Below are 18,851 nucleotides of genomic sequence, written 5' to 3'. Positions count from 1 at the left end.
GTTCGTCAAGCAGGATCTGCCTTTCATAAACCCATGCTGACTGGGCCTGATCGCCTGCTTGCCCTGCAAGTGCTGCGTGATGACTCTCAAGATAATCTGCTCCATGAGCTTCCCTGGCACTGAGGTCAAACTGACAGGCCTATAGTTCCCCAGGTCTGCCCTCCGGCCCTTCTTGTAGACAGGCGTCACGTTTGCTAGCCACCAGTCAACTGGGACATCCCCTGATAGCCAGGACTGCTGATAAATGATGGATAGTGGCTTGGCCAGCTCCTCTGCCAGTTCTCTCAGTACCCTCGGGTGGATCCCATCTGGCCCCATCGACTTGTGCACATCCAAGTGCCATAGCAGGTCACCAAACATTTCTTTGTGGATAGTGAGGGCCACATCCTGCTCCCCATCCTTTTCCACCAGCTCAGGGTACTGGGTATCCAGAGAACAACCGGTATTGCTGCTAAAGACTGAGGCAAAGAAGGCATTAAGCACCTCTACCTTTTCCTCATCTTTTGTAACAAGGTTTCCCCCCGCATCCAGTAAAGGATGGAGATTCTCCTTAGTCCTCAGTTTTGCATTGATATATTTGTAAAAAGATTTTTTGTTGTCTTTAACAGCAGTAGCCAGGTTGAGCTCCAGATGAGCTTTGGCCTTTCTAATTTTGTCCCTGCACAGCCTCGTAATATCCTTATAGTCCTCCTGAGTGGCCTGCCCTTTTTTCCAAAGATTATAAACCCTCTTTTTTGTCCTAAGCTCAGGCTGCAACTCTCTGTTGAGCCAGGCCGGTCTTCTTCCACACCAGCTCGTCTTTGGGCACGTGGGGACAGACCGCTCCTGCGCCATTAAGATTTCCCTCTTGAAGAGCGCCCAGCCTTCCTGGACTCCTCTGCCCTTCAGAACCGCCTCCCAAGGGACTCTACCAACCAGTGCCCTGAGCAGCTCAAAGTCAGTCCTCCAGTCCTGGTCCCCAGTCCTGGTCCCCAGTCCTGGTCCGTTTCTGCTTGGAGATCACATCCTGAACAAGCTGCTCCAGTACCTTTCCAGGGACAGAGGTGAGACTTATCTGTAGTTTCCTGGATCTTTCTTCCTGCCCTTCTTGAAGACTGGGGTGATATTTTTTATCTTCCAGTCTTATTGTCTTTCTCCTTCTGATTTGAAGACCTAATTGGAGTGTACCCCCAATACCGTTTCTCCCATACCAGCCTCCCCTTTTTTTTTTGTACTGACAAGCTCTCCACCTGTCCATCACCCTCCCCCAGCTGGAGCTGGGTACACTCTAATTGCTCCCTCACATATAGGGCAACCCCACCCCCTTTCTTCCCCAGCCTGTTTCTTCTAAAGAAGACATAGTTCTCCATGACTTTGTTCCAGTCATGTGATTTGTCCCACAACGTCTCAGTGATCACAACGAGATCGTGGCCCTGTGACCGAACGCTGACCTTGAGCTCATCCTGTTTATTTCCCACGCCCCGTGCACTGGTGCACAGGTACTTTAGGGAAGCAGCAGGTACAGTTACCCTGGGGGGATGCAAGAAGAAGATACAGATGGGGGATTGGGAACACTACCTTCTCTGAGGAGCCCTCAGACAATCCTATGGGAGAGCTCAGAAGTTTTTCCTTGTCTTCAACAGTGACAGTAGTGTGAAATGTGTTCTTCTGATTCGTGTCAGTATGGAAAAATGCTAGGGCCACGTGGTTTGATGAATGTGACCTTCTGACCTACAGACCCTTGTATAAGCACAAGTCTAAGAAAAACAGAGTGGTTAATGTATATAGTTCTTGTACCTTGCAAAGGAATGTTTTAGCAATTCATGTCAACAGAGAGCTTGAAGGGAAATGTATTTGTAGGCTTTTCCTTGAAGTCTCTGATACTTGGGGGGAGGGTTCTGAATAGCTGCTAACTATTATGACTATTGCATGGGACACTATGCAAGTCTCTGGTATCTAGCCAGGAGATTAAGGAGATGGGGAAAGCTGAAGATTGACTAAAAGACAAAGCTTGCAGGGAATGCTGCACAAGTCTCTGACATACAGCCAAGCTGGACAAAGGAGAAGGACAAGAGGGAGGAAGACTATGAGCCTCCAGCATGAGAGACCCCCCTAGAGGGACCACCGGAGACTGTTACACAGGCTCCAGTAGGAGGGTTTGGATTCTGCAAACTAATTATAATAATCCTGTGGCTTTTTTTAGAAGTAGTAATGAGTATGTGTTAGCCTAGGAGCATAAAAATCAGCTGCTTGATGTAACTGGTGTGAGTCTGGGTGGAGCAGAGACTCCTGGCACACCCAGCACTGTTTGCTTACCTCTATTCCTTTAACAAATTATAAACTTTGATTTTAGTCCTGTTTTGAAGACTGAGCCATTTATAACAACTGGAGGCTTGTCTGGGACGGCTTTGGTTCCTGAATTCTGGTTTGATATAGGAGAGGCGCCCCACCATTTGGTGGCTCCTGTTCGAGTCGCGTCAGGACTAATGTCATCTTGAACCTGAATAAAGGGTAAGCAAAGATCTTGATTTTTTTTTTTTTTATGAGCTCCCTTGCCAGCTGCAGCACTGTATTTTGCCCATAATTCTGTGCGCGAAGATCCAAACGAAAACAATGGATTTGTAAGTGTTTAAGGAGTATACCGTTTGGTTCGGTGGGATCTGGTTGCCTGTGTGTGTAAGAGCATAACTGAGACGGAGCTTAGTTCCAAAGTGAAGGTGGAGGTCTTCTAACCGTGGTTCCAATCTGCCGTGAGGGACTTAGCCGGTGAAGCGATTCTTATAGAATATAGGAATCCTATAGGAATCAGGATATAGGTGGGTGATAGGTCCTAAACCCCCTGCAAGACACTCTTACTGTGGTAACCAAGGGCTGTAGGAATTGCCATAGCAAAATTCCTAGATGGGTCAGACAGAATTGAAGACCAAGGACCAGAAGAAAGGGAGCAAATTACCAGACATACCACCAGAAAGTCCATTAGGAATAATGATTAGAAACTGGAACGATAGAGGCCCCAGAAAACAAAAGAGTAAATTAAAAATGGTCCAGTATTATATGGTAGAATGGCCAAAAGAACCCTTAAGACCCCATGTATTTTGGCCGATATTTGGGTCCACAGAGGACTGGGTTTGTCAGGCTTTGAACATTAATATTAATAGTAGAATACCTGTGGATCCAGAAGAGAGCAAATATGCTGCAGCTGAAACATGGAATTAGAAATTGGAGAGCTATTGATTAAGAATGTATATGTGCTACATTTGCGATGTACTGTGCCTGTGCTGCGCTTAGACCTCCTGATAACAAAAGCCCCTTGGACCCCGAGAATCAGATCAAAACAACCTCATGGTTCTGACTGTAACCAAGGGGTCTGAGATAACGAGGACTGTTCACAAAGGGACGGGTTATGCATATGTATAGGAGTATTGGGAAACTTCATGTATATGTAACTCTTTACTAGATACAACCAAAGCAAGTTGCCACGTTAGGTGTGCATGACTTTTGTGGGACTACCCCCCCCCCGTGCCACCCAGAACTGAGTAAACATGCCTACTTTACAGTCTTACTGATCACGGAGTCAGCTTTCTGTGAGTCATTTTGTCATCTTTCTGTGAGCCAGGCAGGAGCCATTCTGCTCGGCTGTGGAGCAGACGCCCCTAGGTGCACCCTGAGTGTGTTGCTTGGAGGGGACTCCACTCTCAGCCGTTAACGGCAGGAGCAGACAAAGACCTCCTGAAGCTGCAGACAAATGGTGTGTTTTCAGCTGCTGGAGGGTGTCCTGGTTTCAGTTAGAACAGAATTTTCTTCCTAGTAGCTGGTGGAATGCTGTGTTTTGGCTTAGGATGAGAAGAGTGCTGATAACACCCCAATGTTTTAATTGTTGCAGAGCAGTGCTTATACCAAGCCAAGGACATCTCAGCCTTTTGCTCTGTCCTGCCAACAGTCAGGCTGAGGGTGCAGTAAGAGCTGGGAGGGGACAGACCCAGAGCAGCTGACCCAAACTAGCCAAAGGGGTATTCCATACCATCTGATGTCATGCTAAACAATATATAGGGGTGGCTAGCTGGGGGGAGGGGGCCGGACTGCTCAGGGTTAGGCTGGGCATCAGTCAGCGGGTGGTGAGCAATTGCCTTGTGCATCACTTGTTTGTACACGTTATTAGTAGTAGTACTATTATCACCATTGTATTATTATTATTATTATTATTGTTATTTTCCTGTCTTATTAAACTGTCTTTATCTCAACTCACAGGCTTCACTTTCCATTTCTCTCCCCCGTCCCACAGAGGGAGGGGGAGGGTGAGCGAACAGCTGCGTGGTGTTTAGCTGCCGGCCGGGTTAAACCACAACAAGGGATACTAACTGGAGTGTTAATAATTGTATGTCTTATTCTTAAATGTCCTGGTATTTTGTGTTTAAAGTACTTGTGTAAGTGTAAGGGTTTGAAACAAAGTGTTACAAGTCACTTCATGAAGAACACAGTCGGAGACAACACTTACTTGGGTTAGTTGTTATTCTAAATTATGTGGTATGAATGAGATGCGCTAGAGGCCTCTTCGTGTGATTGCATGACTGTGCAGTGTGAGTGAAACACAGTGTTGCCACAAAACGAGTGTGGAGTTCCAAACCATGGTTTCTTGTTCTCTGTGAGGGGACTGGGCAGAGACGAACGAAGTGCGTGACAGACCAAAAAGAAGTGCTGTTTTATCCAAGGTTTGATTGGTGGTGCCCAAGATATGGGCCTGGCAGTGTATCTCATGAGCCTATTTTTGCTCTTAAATGCTTTGAGTGTGACACAAAAAAAAAAAGGTGGGAGCCTTATCTAAGTAACTAACAGTTGAGAAGTGTTAGTGTATTTGCTGTGGTATTTGGTCAGTTTCCCAAGTACTGGGGGGGGGGGGAAGGGGGCTGACTGAAGCAGAACTGAAGGAGTCATTTCTTTGGTGGTTCGGGCTTGAGCCCTGGGAACTTGGTAAGAAGGGGGAGAGCAAATTTATTTAGGCCTCAATACCTTTTTAAATCCCCATATTGATGGATACACAGGAGTGATTCCTTGTTTTGTATGGGCTTACTAACAACGTGCATGAGAAAAATTGGCATTCGGCTCGAAACTTGGTCCTGTTGAAATGTAAATTTTTGTGGAAAAGGTGGTAACGTTTGTCTAGAAGACAGACGGCTGAGTGCTTCAGCTGTTTTCCTGAAATTCCATGGATTTATGATTGGAACGGGGCTCATTAATAATCTGAAATAGTAAAGTTTGTATGGGGGAAGAAGCATTTAATCCCAGAGAACTGGGACATTAGGGAAGAAGATTAGAAAAAGATAGTAAAAACCTGCAATAAAAAGGTTTTGTGTGGAAATTGAAACAAAGGACAGTAACTAGTAAGGAATAGTAATAAATAAATAAAAGAGAATTGGGAAATCAAGGAAATGAGTAATATCTAAAATAAAGACGTTTTAAAGAAAGCTTCCTTGGGTGCATATTGGCACATTGGAAGGATATTGTTAGAACTGGGGGCACAGAAAGCAAGAGGACTTTCACTAAGTATTGCAATCAATGGTGGCCACTATGTAAACTAAATGGCCACTTTATGGATCAATCGACTATAATGCTATCTTGCAATTAATGTTGTTTTTGAGGAGAGAAGGAAAATAGGATGAAATGTATTATACTGATATGTTGTTCCAGCATTTTAGAGGGAAAAGGAGTGGAATTATGTTGGCCGCTGACTGAGCCTTTAGTGTTGGCAGGAGAAAATTACAAGCTGGAGAAAGATAAAGGAAGGGTTAAAAGAGTTGAAGGTGTTAAAGGTGTGGCATGTAGTATTTAACAGAGCTGTTTGAAGTTGAATGAGCAGGGAAAGAGGATGTAGGAGTGTTAATAGTTCTGCCTCTACAGGAGGCTGTGATCTGAAAATCACCGGTGTGAGCCCTTTGGGGCAGAGGGTTGTCATGGACACAGAAAAGCAACAAACTCTTAAAACAACCTGAGTTTGAGTGAGCTCAGATTGCCAATGGGACTGCTCAGGGAACTGTTGACAATTACGTTCCCCTGACTGACCCCACACGGCGATTATAGTCACCCCGGAAATAATGAACGGTAAATACCAAAATCTGGTTAACTTTGGAATTGAATCTGTTCCAACAAGATCCAAAAGAAACTCCTATGGAATTTTTGGACCAACTCTGAAATGCAATGGAAAATAAAACAAAGCAAACAAACGAAACTGGAGAAAATGGGGGCTAAGTTAGAACAAGGAAAATGGATGCTGCCAGGCAGGTGAGAGATATTGCCAAAAGCTTATGCTAAGCAAATATTGGGACATTGTGCATGCACAAACACATTGGGGTACAAAGGCGTTAAGTGATCATTTACTTAAACAATTTGGTTGCACTGGGATTTTTGAAATAGCAAAGCAAATTGTACAAAGTTTCTTAACTTGTCAGAAGATAACTAAGAAAGTGTTTTGACAAGCAGCCACGGGAGGGAGAAAAAACAGCTTATAGGCCTTTTGGGAAAGTACAAGTTGATTTAACTGAATTGCCTAAGGTAGGGAGGATAAAATATCTATTGGTAATTGTAGATCATTTAACACAATGGGTATAAGCTTATCCTGTAGCATGAGCTATGGTACAAATGGTGGTAAAAATTCTATTAGAACACCTGATACCTAGATAATCCAGTACATTGATTCTGATCAGGCCACACACTTCTAAAATAATAAAATTATGATGTCAATCATTAGGTATTCAGTGGGAATACCATACTCCGTGGCACCCACAAAGCTCAGGGAAAGTAGAAAGACTGAATCAAACAATAAAACAACAATTGGTTAAATCAATGATCGAGACACAAATGCCCTGGATGAGATGCTTACCATTGGCACTTTTAACCATGAGAACTAAACCACACAGTGAGACATGGTGACATCATCAAAACATTTTTGCATGCAAAAATGGTTAAGTGGTACCTCTCATTCAACCATCAAAATATATCACAGCTGCTGCTTTTCACTGTTTCTACTAGGCCAGTAACCTGCCAGAAAAGAAAATTTGCCTGGCTTGACATGATTTGTTCTTGACAAATCCATCTCAGCTGCTTCTCATCATCTTGTTATCCTCTGTGTTTATAAATAGATTGTTTAATGATTTGTTCTATCTTTTTGAGCAACAAAGTTGGCCTGTCTAGTCTAATTTTTTTGATTAAGTTAGTATTAATCAGACATTGAAAATCATGTTGCTAGCATATATTGCCAAAAAAAATAAAATCTACCTGTAGAATCTGCAATTCTATGAATTTCCTGTTCTAGATTGATAGAGAATGGCATATTTCATTAACATAGTTTTTGCAGGAAATTGCTTTCCACACAGGTATAGAGAGAGACTGAAAGGAGAAAAAAAGAAAAGGTGGGGGGTTAGGGGGGGATTGGCCTAAAGCAGTAGGAAGCAGTAGAAAGCCTCCCAGCTGAGGCTTCAGGCTTTGGATAAGGCTCTTAGTATGTGTCTGGCACTTACATGAGTCTGGCACCTGCATCAGTTTGACAGACAGATCAATTTTTGAGCCTGGCTATGCAAACTGAAAAGTCTTTAAAAAGGCTGTGCTGCTACACAAAATGGGAAGCAATGACATGCTGACCATAATTTTATTGATAAATGTAACACTTTGGAAGAGTCGTCACTGTCCTGGTGTTTTCTGTGTCACTAATTACATATTTAATAAGAATAGAGCTCCAATGACTGCTACAGTGGAGTAAGGAAAAATGGAGAACTTGAGGAACTTGCTGCTCTACTAAAACCTGCAGCCAATTAAAAAACCTAGAGATAATTTTGGCTATTCGAAGGGTTTGTCTTGTTTAAGAATGGACAAACAAAAATCTCAATACATAAACCAAGGTAGCCATATGCAATTTATTGTGTTGTCTTTATGAAATTGTAAGGTTGCCATCTGGTGGTTGTTTTAATATCAAAAATGTGGGATTCTTTTTGAACAGCTGTTAATCTATGACTGTGGGGTTTTAATTTAATCTGAAAGATTAAATTTTAATTTAATCTGAAAAAATAAGTACATGATGTTCAAGTACATGATGAAGCTTTTTTTCAAAAATATTGCTAAACATTTGCTAAGTGGGACATGGGGTGATGAAAATGATCAACTTCAGAGTAATGAATATCCTAGCAAAATGAAGGGAATGGAAGTTACTATAATGACTTTATGGATGTTGAGATGTGTTTAAATGCCTATATTAAAATTCATATTCAGGAAAATAAAAACTTTATCTATAAAAGTATTGGCACAAAACTCATTTTATGTTCCACAATCAAAGATGGGGTTTATCTTACTTAACTTTAGCAACTGAAAAATTAAGCTAGCTCTGTTAGAGTTACTTCTGTTGTCAGTGAATAAATACAGACCCCTTTAAATATTAATGCATACTCACCTAATAAAGTCATGCAAGATAAATATGATAACCCTCTGGAAAGGAAGAAAAAAACCCTGGAGTTCTTCATCTCTCTCCCTGGTTGACTGCTTTATGCCCAACCTTTCAACAAGTAAACAAAGATGAAATCCAACCTAATGTCAAGTGTTGGACATTTTCTATGTCCATGGAATCTTGCATTTTGTCTCTCATACATCCAACAAACCAACTGATTTGGAGTTGCTGAGGACAGAGTTCTGAGTTCTCGAGTTCATGAGGCCAGAAGGATGCTATCAGGGTAGGAAACATGTTTGTTGTTTGTTTGTTTTCCCCAGATGCATATAATGTGCTGATATCTATGCATTATATAAGGCATTGTGAGATGTAGCTATCACTTTACTAATTCTGAGGAGCTTTTTATTTAACTTAGGACATTACTTTGGGTTTTTGTTTCTTTTCACATTAGAAGAATAAGTTAGTTATCTTTATGGCAAACAAGCACACTTTTGGTTAGAACCTATAGCTATACATCTTGGCTTCAAAATGGATATAACTTAACAGATGATCAAGGTGTAGAACACCTTTGTTTCACTCTACAATAACTCTTCTCTCCACGCATATGTATATAATCATACAGTCTGTTACAGGACCTTTTTAAATGGCAGAGCAGTATTCAGAAACATGCTACAGTGTTGTCCAGACCTCTCTGAGCAAAAGCAACTGAGATCCTTGACAGATCCTCTTGTACTAAAAAATTGTATTCAATTTGTACTTAACTATTGGAATAGCTTCTTGAAAGATGCTGTAAGAAGGATGAAAGCTTGGTAAGGTCTTGGTCTTTCTTGCTCTAGTGCAGAAAATTAGGTTAGTGTTTGACAGTGATGACTACTGCATAATAAAATTAAACTTTATATTATGATTTTAAAGAAAAGTCATTTTTTTCTGATTAAAAGATAAGGAAACAAAATTCATAAAATATACCACTTTTATAATTTCACTAAATCTACTGATCCCTCTTTGCTACCCTAAACTCTTGGAATAAAGGCACATAATTGTATACCAATGTAACCAACACACATCTTGAATATATGCTAGATTTCTTCAGTCATAAAATTAAGTTTTACATTGTCCTGTGACTAATGTGTTTTATGAAATGTGCTTCATTAGCAGTAACAACTCTGAGGCAGTCTTTGATATGTAGTTTCTTACTAACTGTGGGACCACCCTCAATAAGCAATGAGTGCAAGCAATGTGTGTCCTATAGTCAGGTTTTGGAAACTTGATCAATGATCAAGTTTAGAGAGCCAAACAATATATTTTAATTTGCTGTTACTGTTGCTAATAGAATTATATAAGCATAACCAAGCTAAACGTGGAATTTGCTTTATGGTAAGGTACTTGAAACAATGCAGAACATGTTCTGTTTAGCAGAACATTCTACTTGCATAAATTGAGAATCACTTTTGGAAAGGAGCATCAGGATTAATCTAGATTTAAACCAATAAAGTTTTGCACTTTAAAGAGCATATATATGAAGTGTTAGACAGTTCTAGAATTAGGGTCCTTTATGCTACAGAATCATTATATGAAAGATTGCATTTAGGAAAAAAAAAGTGTTGGCAAAAGTACTGAAATCAATTAGAAAAACAGGACTTCACTGGCAAAGGGTATTTAAAAAGAAAACAACAGGAATAACAACAACAACAAAACATCATGAGATAAAGTTAAGAATCCTAGAAGGAAGGAAAGGATATTTGCTTTTGGGAAGGAATGTCGTATCAATCTTGCTTATTTTACCATGATGACTTCACTGTTGCCTTCAACATTGGATTGCACTGCGCAAATGTTTGTCATTACCAAATACAAAGCGCAATGGAAGAAGATATTCTGTCCCAAATAAACAGAAGAAACTCTGTGGCCCTCTGAAAGTAAACAATGTGGATAATTCATGCTACTGATTCACTGGTTGAATCCTAGACCATTGATAAGCAGAGCAAGATGGAGAAAAAATCACCATGATTTTATGGCCTATTGATCACATTTCTTTTTCCTGGAAATGCCCTTATTCAGAGCATTACATTTTTCTTATAGTAAGCAAACTACATCATTTAATAACAGGAAAATTATTTTCTTCATAGGACTGTTTTAATTATCCTATGTGAACCAGCTTCATTTTTTTTAATGTTTCCTCTACATTTTTCACTCCACCCTCTCAGTATGAATAGGAAGTAAAAATTATTAGCGTTCTTCCTCTGTGAATAGGAAATTACCAGAGAAGGATTGTACCTTACCTAAGATCTCAATGAAAATTTGTTGTAGGAGCTTATTGTTAAACTTAGCTTCCAAAAACTTTGTTAACGAACTCATTTTAGAAATGTGACTTAAATATTTTGAAATTATTTCTTTTGGCAATATTTTTTCTTTATAGTTTTATTATAAATCCAGTTTAAAACTATGTGATATTCTTGGACTAGTGGTTGGATTAGTAGTGTAAATGAAAACATTTTTTTAAAGTAAAAAAAAGTCCACTTTTTCTGGGAAACACTATGGAAAAAGACCTTTTCAGTAATTTCTGTAAGTGCTAAAACAGTCCTCAAGAGTAATTTTTGACTTGTAGGAATTATTTCCTACAATACCTCCATTATTCAGTTGCTGATAAACTCTGTTACTAGAAAATAATGCCAGATTTCTGAAGTTACTCCAAAATACTCCAAATATTCCATAATGGAAATACTGAATTTTATGTTGATTGGGAAAAAAAAAAAAAGAAGGAACACTTGCAGGCTGCAAGTAACATACTATGCTTTATATGGAAGATTTAGGTATCTTAAAACTAGGATCTACAGATAAATAGTTGCATTTAAATATAAATAGTACATATGATAGCCACAATCTTTGACATCACATTAAGTATTAACGATCACCTATTTTTAACGTGAGATATGTTTACATACACAAACTTGTATATATTTATATTACGTTATATATTCTACAATATCCTTATATCTCTCCACAACATATATGAATTTACATTATCCATTTAAATATTTATAATTTTCTGTCTTTTCCCATAGTCTTATTGTTTACTTTGCACTGCATCCCTCTCTTGTTTTTGCAAAACAGAACAAATTAAAATTATGCACAAACATACCATACCTCCCTTTTCATAAATCTGCATCAGCTCAAACCAGAATTGTTTACATAGGAACAAAGTGCAATATAGTAAAAGATTACAGAAATGAATTGTGTACAAATAAAGCACAAATAAACTAAGTGCTATCTGAAAGTATAATGAACTGTTGATTAATAATGCATTAGAAGTTAACACTGAAATCAAATTAGTCATCTCAGGAAGTTTGTATGCTTTTTTTTTTCTTGTCACTGATGGTGTGGTAATAGTTTTTAAAGCAAGTGTGCTTCTATGATGAGTTAATTTAGCATTCAGTATAATAGCACCAATAATAATGAGCTCATTTGGCTTCCATTATATAAGCATTAGATAATGGATACCTATATTAAAGTGTTACTGTTATGGTGGTGTTTTTTTTCTTCATTTGGTATACAGTGCTAAATCTTTAAAGTAAAGCTTTTATGCAAATTGTTGATGTTTTTATCTTTGAGTCATGACTAATTTTATGGACTCTGGAATGCCATTATTGTCAAAGTTGCTTTTGATATGAGACTCTCAGTAATTTGACTTGCCAAGAATTTTATTATCATTAGTTCTATCCCTGCTTTTTGCTTTAATCTTTTCTCCCTTCATCAGGTTTTTACATACTGCTACTTGTAGCAATTTCCAACAAAAACATAGTGATATGCTTGTGGAAATGCTCGCTAATGTTAGTACCATTCAGTGAATGACCAATTTGGATTGCTGGGTACTAGAAGCCCCCTGACAATTGTTGGTGATATACTTCTGTGTTTTCAGTGGGGAGGATATTTATATTATAGATTAAGAGATTTAAGTAGCAGGATGGGACAAGCTGGAGCTTTATTTTATTTAATGCTTATCATAATCTAAAATCCTTCAAAGTGGATGTTGTGGAGAAGTTTATTCATAGCCATTTATCCATGAATACATTTTAAGACATCAAAATATATACAAAATATTATCAGATGACTTTTTTTTCCCTTGTTGTATGCAAGTGTGATAGAAAAAAAAAAAAAGGTACAGTTTTAACTGACTCAGTTTCCTGTATGAATTTGCATTTATTCTTTTTATCCACACTGTTTGATAGGTAGTTAGCCCTATGATAAGGTAAAATAGACACTACTTTCTAACCTGTATCTGTCTACGTGTCCTGGTCCCAGAGACTGAGTCTGTCTTTGTCTCTACTCACAACCATACTCAAACCATTTGTTTACACCATCAGCGCACCGTGAAGGTTTAGGATTTATGGCAGGTTTGTGCCTGAGATTAGATATCACGTATAAGACTGTCTCACTAAAATGAGAACAGAGGTATTTCCCCATAAGCAGGAGACTGGGTAGATAAAACACTGAAAAGGTAAAGGGCCCATATCTGTATCGGTGTTGTTTGGTAAATCCAATAATCTCTGCCTTTTGATTTACAATTTAAGAGACAGAAGAAGAGAAATAATTGTGACGATTATATTAACTCAGCTAGGGGGCTACATTATTTAGACAGTAGAGGCTATTGTTAATTTTATTCTAAAGAGAAAAAAATAGTTGTATTAATAAGACAGAGAACTGAGAGTAAAAGGATTTCTGAGAGAGAGAGAAAGAGGGAGAGAGAGAGAGCAATAAAGCCTGTGCTATCTCAGGCAGGGAGACCTGATTAAAGCATCCTCACAACCTGTCAGAGGAGTTGGAAATCCTGAGAACCCAAAATCTTTTAACACTGGGAGTCCAGCAGTGTGTCTACCTGATATTCTCCAAGATTCTTACCCTCTCAGAAATGTGAAGAATATTTCAGTTCAGCCAAGTCAGGCTTTCCAGTGAAACAATATTTTGAGATATTTTTGATGGTTCTATATCAAATAAAATAAAATGAGATATACAAATATAGACATATTACACATGAATCAGAATAAAATTGTAAAATAGAATTTCAGGCTTGGTAGTTAACCTGGCCTGACTGCCCCATTTCTCACTATTGTGCCTTATACAGTGGTTCTGGGAAGCTTTCTTTGGTTTTATTTTTCAGACAAATATGTGTAAGTAAAAAACAAAACAAAAAATCACACAGAATTTCTAGGTTGGAAGAGACCTCAAGATCATCAGGTCCAACCTCTGACCTAAAAAAAGCATGTGCATAGGGCTTGTCATTAAGAGTGTTGTTTACTGTTAATCTTCTGCAGATTTTTTTAATTTAATAAATAAAGGTGGAACTAACATAAGTAACTAAAGATATTAACATTTAAATTGGGCTATAAAAATTATATATATATATTTTTAATGAGCCCTGTCTCATTGAATGACAAAGGTGATGGACATTTGAAGTTCTCATCTAGTCCAACTCTGTCCAAAGCCAGTAAATATTTATTCTCTGACAAATAATTATCTAACTTGTGAAGATGTCATGAATTAGGATCCTTTTATGCTTATTTCTATACTGGCTTTTTTATATATATGCATATGCCTATACGTGTATCTTTAAATAGTAACAAACCATAGAATTAAAACAAGAACTCACTTCCAACCTGTATTATTTATTTTTTTTTAAGTCATATTTATTTGATATATATCTTTACACGCCACTTTGAATCAATAGAATTCTCTGTTAGGATATAAGAACATAAGAAAAGCAGTCATGAAGGCCCTGCAAGCTCTTTCTTCTGTTCTAAAGCTAAAGCAAAGGCCTCAGGAAAATGGTGGGAAAGTAGAAATCATACTTTTGTGGAGTACTGTCTCCAGTTGTTTGAAGCTCACAGAGTTCCTGAGCTGGGAGTAATTTCTATGTATTTATGACCCTCAGAAACATCCTCTTCAGTGAATGTGCCCGGTCTCCCCTTAAACAGATGTAAACCTTTCACATACATGTCATCTGAGTGACAAGGAGATCTAAAGCTTTGTGTTGTTAACACAACAAATATGCATTGTGTTGAAATCATCTGTCTTTAAAAGAGTTACTACCTAATGAAAAGAAACTACAAGGTACTCAAAATGTGTAACTAAAGCAATCAGTTGAGGTATTGGCAAAGCTGGTTCTACAGCTACAATTGTGCAATCTGAAGTCTACAATTGTGCAAGTTTTTAAAAGATTGTTTACATTTAATGCTTTCACATTCATACAATATCTATTTACATTAGATTTTTATGCCAGATATGGATAAGCTTTCTTAATATTATGCGTTGTTAAACTCTAGACAAAAAAAGAAAAAAGAATCTTGTTTTCTTTATGAAAATTGCTTATATCAAACTCACATATAGCTTTAAAGTTTCATTAAAATTATTGTATATGAAATTAATAATCTATTTTGAATAAGATTCTAGACATCTTCAACGTTACAAATATAATCATCTCCTAATGCATATGACCCGATTATGAAGTCTAACTATAGCTGATTTGAAATTGCCAATGACATAAATAAACACAATATAACAGCATTGATTATTATTTATTTTTTTTAAGAATATAATCTGCACTTTAGCCAGTGGATGAAAAAGGATAAATTAATTTATCTTTTGCCTTCAACTAGCCTTTAAAATAAATCTTTACCATATAAGCATTATAAATCTGGACACTTGACAGCTTCTGCTTTAAAGAGACACAGAATTTAAGTAAAAATTTAAGTAAATATGGAAATTTAAGTAAATATAGAAAGACACAGAATTTAAGCAAATATGGAAATTTAAAGGTCTACTCTTTTATTCTTTCTAGATGATTAGATTAACCAATAACATAATAAGATTATTTTCTAATAATACTTTTCCCTTGAGAGGTAAAAGACAGGTATATGATTAACAGGTTGGTCAATCTTAGGGAATCTTTAAGGAAGCAAACTGGGAGGAAAAAAAAAAAAAATCACTTACTGATTCCAGAAAATGATGAGAGCTAGGTGGGAATGGTTTCCTGATAATTAACATCAAACTGCTGAATTTAAGACAAAGATGGGCCCAGGACTTCTGTTCTTGAAAATATAATCTAAGCTTTAGCAAGTAGATAAAAGAGAATAAAAGAAGATTAAAACAGAAAGCAACCCTATGAATAAAGGGTCTTTGGACTACTAGACCTAAAATTCTGGTTTTGTTTTTGTTTTGTTTTTGTTTTGTTTTTGTTTTGTTTTTGTTTTGTTTTTGTTTTGTTTTTGTTTTGTTTTTGTTTTGTTTTTGTTTTGTTTTTGTTTTGTTTTTGTTTTGTTTTTGTTTTGTTTTTGTTTTGTTTTTGTTTTGTTTTTGTTTTGTTTTTGTTTTGTTTTTGTTTTGTTTTTGTTTTGTTTTTGTTTTGTTTTTGTTTTGTTTTTGTTTTGTTTTTGTTTTGTTTTTGTTTTGTTTTTGTTTTGTTTTTGTTTTGTTTTTGTTTTGTTTTTGTTTTGTTTTTGTTTTGTTTTTGTTTTGTTTTTGTTTTGTTTTTGTTTTGTTTTTGTTTTGTTTTTGTTTTGTTTTTGTTTTGTTTTTGTTTTGTTTTTGTTTTGTTTTTGTTTTGTTTTTGTTTTTTAATCAAAGTCAACAGAAGAGGTCAAAATTAGCAAAACTGATCTTCAAAAGATGGAGATGGAGGACACTGGAGGACATCTATGGTCAAATCTATGAAAATCTATCTTGTTTTCAGGACTTTGATTTTGCTTCATTTTATTGTTATTTTCACCTTTTTTTGAATGTGTATTTTGAAATGTAAAAGATCTATTTGACCACTTCCTCCTTATTTGAACATGAAAACAATTTTCAGTTCTTGCGAAACTTCATAAGATAGTCTTCCTGATTAGCCTACAGCATAATAAAACTGAACTGTTGGCAGTGCAGTTTGATGTAATTTTATTCTAGGGTTGTTCTTTAATTGATTTTTAAAGGAGGACTTCACCAATTTGGTCTGAAAGAACCTTGCTGTAACTAATTTCTTCAAGCTGCATTTTGACTTAATCTTGTGGCTTTAGAGAAAAGTCAGTATTCAACTGTGTAAAGAAGAGAATGGCTCATCAGTGCTCCCCAACGACAGCTTCTTGCAGCCTTATGAGTAAGGCAAACTAGGGAATGGAATATATCTAGATCACATCTGATGAAATAAATATTTCATCTGAGTTCTGCACAGGGAGAATTTCTATAGGTTTATACTCATTTCAAGACAAGACAGTAACTCTGAGGGGAAAAAAAAAAAAAAGCTGAAGCTCCTCAACTTTTTTTTTTTTGTCTGGAATGACAGCACAGAGAAATAAGAAAGAGGAGAGCTAAAGATAACCAAAATCTCTGTATCTCAGTGCCCCTGTGCCTGCTCAGCTCCACTAGAGCACCATAGGAACAGTTTGGCTCCCTGTGACAGACAGTGAACTGAAGTAACATCTCAGTAAACACATACATAGCTCTGAGAAGGTGTACTGTGCAGTACTGTACAGGTGCAGTTTCTCTCCACAGGTCAGTGAAGCCTTTTACCTTCACCTGTGCATATTTCAAAGACTGATTGTGACACCTAGACATCTAGCCTGTCTGAGAGAGAACAGGATTACACCCTTTTTACATAGAAGGAAAGGGGAAAATTTGAAATCTGAAAAAATCTGAAATAGTCTCCTTGTGAAATCCTTGTTGACTTCAGTGCTCTTGAAATCATAGAAACAGTTGATGTACAATTAAAGGAATATGTGTTTAGCTGAAATATCTTAGAGACTACTTGATCCATAGGAATGTTAAAACTGTCTCCTCCAGTTTGATAAATAATGTTGGATTTTTCCAACGCTAGTGTTACAATGATTGAGACTGATTTAGCATTAATATTAAATCCCAAATTATTACGGATTTTTTTTTTATTTAACTGCAAAAAGAATGCTTTGAAGTTATATAAAAACACAGACTTAACTCCAGAAATCGTCTTCCTCCCTCTCTGCTAGCTTGAACATTTCTAAGTCATCTAAGGTTAGTGTTTGGATCCCAATGGATGTTTAAAAATATTCTGTTATTTTATGTTGAAAACATTGTTAAATGTTTCCTTCAAACTATGTTAAAATTTCTAGTTCAGCTCAAATAAAATTAAACTATTCAGGTGATTTTTTTTATTGTTTGTTTTAAGTAACTTACCCTCTAATGCCAATGAAAAAATGTTCTCAGATCATATATCAGCATCTCTGATTAAAGCTCAAATTCTAAAGTGAATTCATAAATATCATTGATTTCAGAAATCACTGGATGAAATCCTTTGCCTAACTCTTATGTACATATTATACTAGCTAATCAAGAAGCTACTAGGTAAACCTTCGTAGTTGTTTTGCTTTTCTTGTCTGGCTTAAAACAAAGCAATGAATTTTCATGCCTTAATTAAAATTTCAAATACTTTAAATTCTTGTGATTGGAATCTTATGAAACTCATTCTGTCCAGCTCGATGGAGTGCCTTCTTTCCTATAGTTTTGGGAATTTTTCTTTCTCTAAAGTTTGTCCTGTATCCTTGTTCTCCCACATAGAAATTAGGTCCTTTACTTTACATGTGAGAAACAAGGAGGCAAAGCATTTTCCTCAACCACTCTACTACTTCAGTGCTGCTTTTGGTAGATGTTTCCAGGGGAAATTTTATGAGTTTCCCCAAAGAGCAGAAAATCAGCTATCTAGAGAGTATATATTCTCACAGAGAAAATATAGAAAAGAATGAAACCTGTGAATGAATTGAGAAAGAGATAAAAATGATGAACTATCTAGAATAAAAAAATAAAAAAAAAAATAAAAAAAAGAGGGAGAGAGAGAAATGAAGTGATAAAAAGAAAAGGAAAATTATAAAAAAGGAAAAAAATCAGAGAGGGTGAAATAACTAGGGCCAAAACAGGAAGGTAGGAGGACTTACCTTAAGTTTATTTGTAAAGATAAACAAGTAGAAATAACAGTACAGAAGGAAGAAAGTCATATGAGGGAATGAAAATTAAACTAGCTTAAGTGGAAAGAAAACTTTGTCAAGTTGAACAAACAATGTAAGAAGTAGGGGAAATACATAGATGAAAAGATATTTTGAAGAGAAAGAGGGAGAGAAAGAGAGAATGAAACAGAAAGAAAGAGAAAAGTAAAATATTTGTTGTACTTTCAGTAATATTTTACTATTACAAAGCAAATTAAACATTGCAATTACTAAACATTGCAATTACTGCATGAGAGCATTCATTGAGAATAAAATATTGAAAAATACGAGAAAAGATTGATGAAGAAGAACAAAGTGAAGAAGAGGAAAAAGATATTAAAAACTCAGTCATCGTGTAAATATAAGTTTCTGTAAATTTAGTTAAAAAATAAAAATCTCAAGGTGTGGTAACTTCTTTGGGATTTAGGAAACAGAAAATTACTTTCAGGAAGTTCTAAACTACTCTT

This window comes from Aythya ferina, assembly GCF_964211825.1.
Source record: "Aythya ferina genome assembly, chromosome: 5".
In the NCBI taxonomy this organism is placed as follows: Eukaryota; Metazoa; Chordata; class Aves; order Anseriformes; family Anatidae; genus Aythya; species Aythya ferina.
This window is presented reverse-complemented; position numbering follows the sequence as displayed.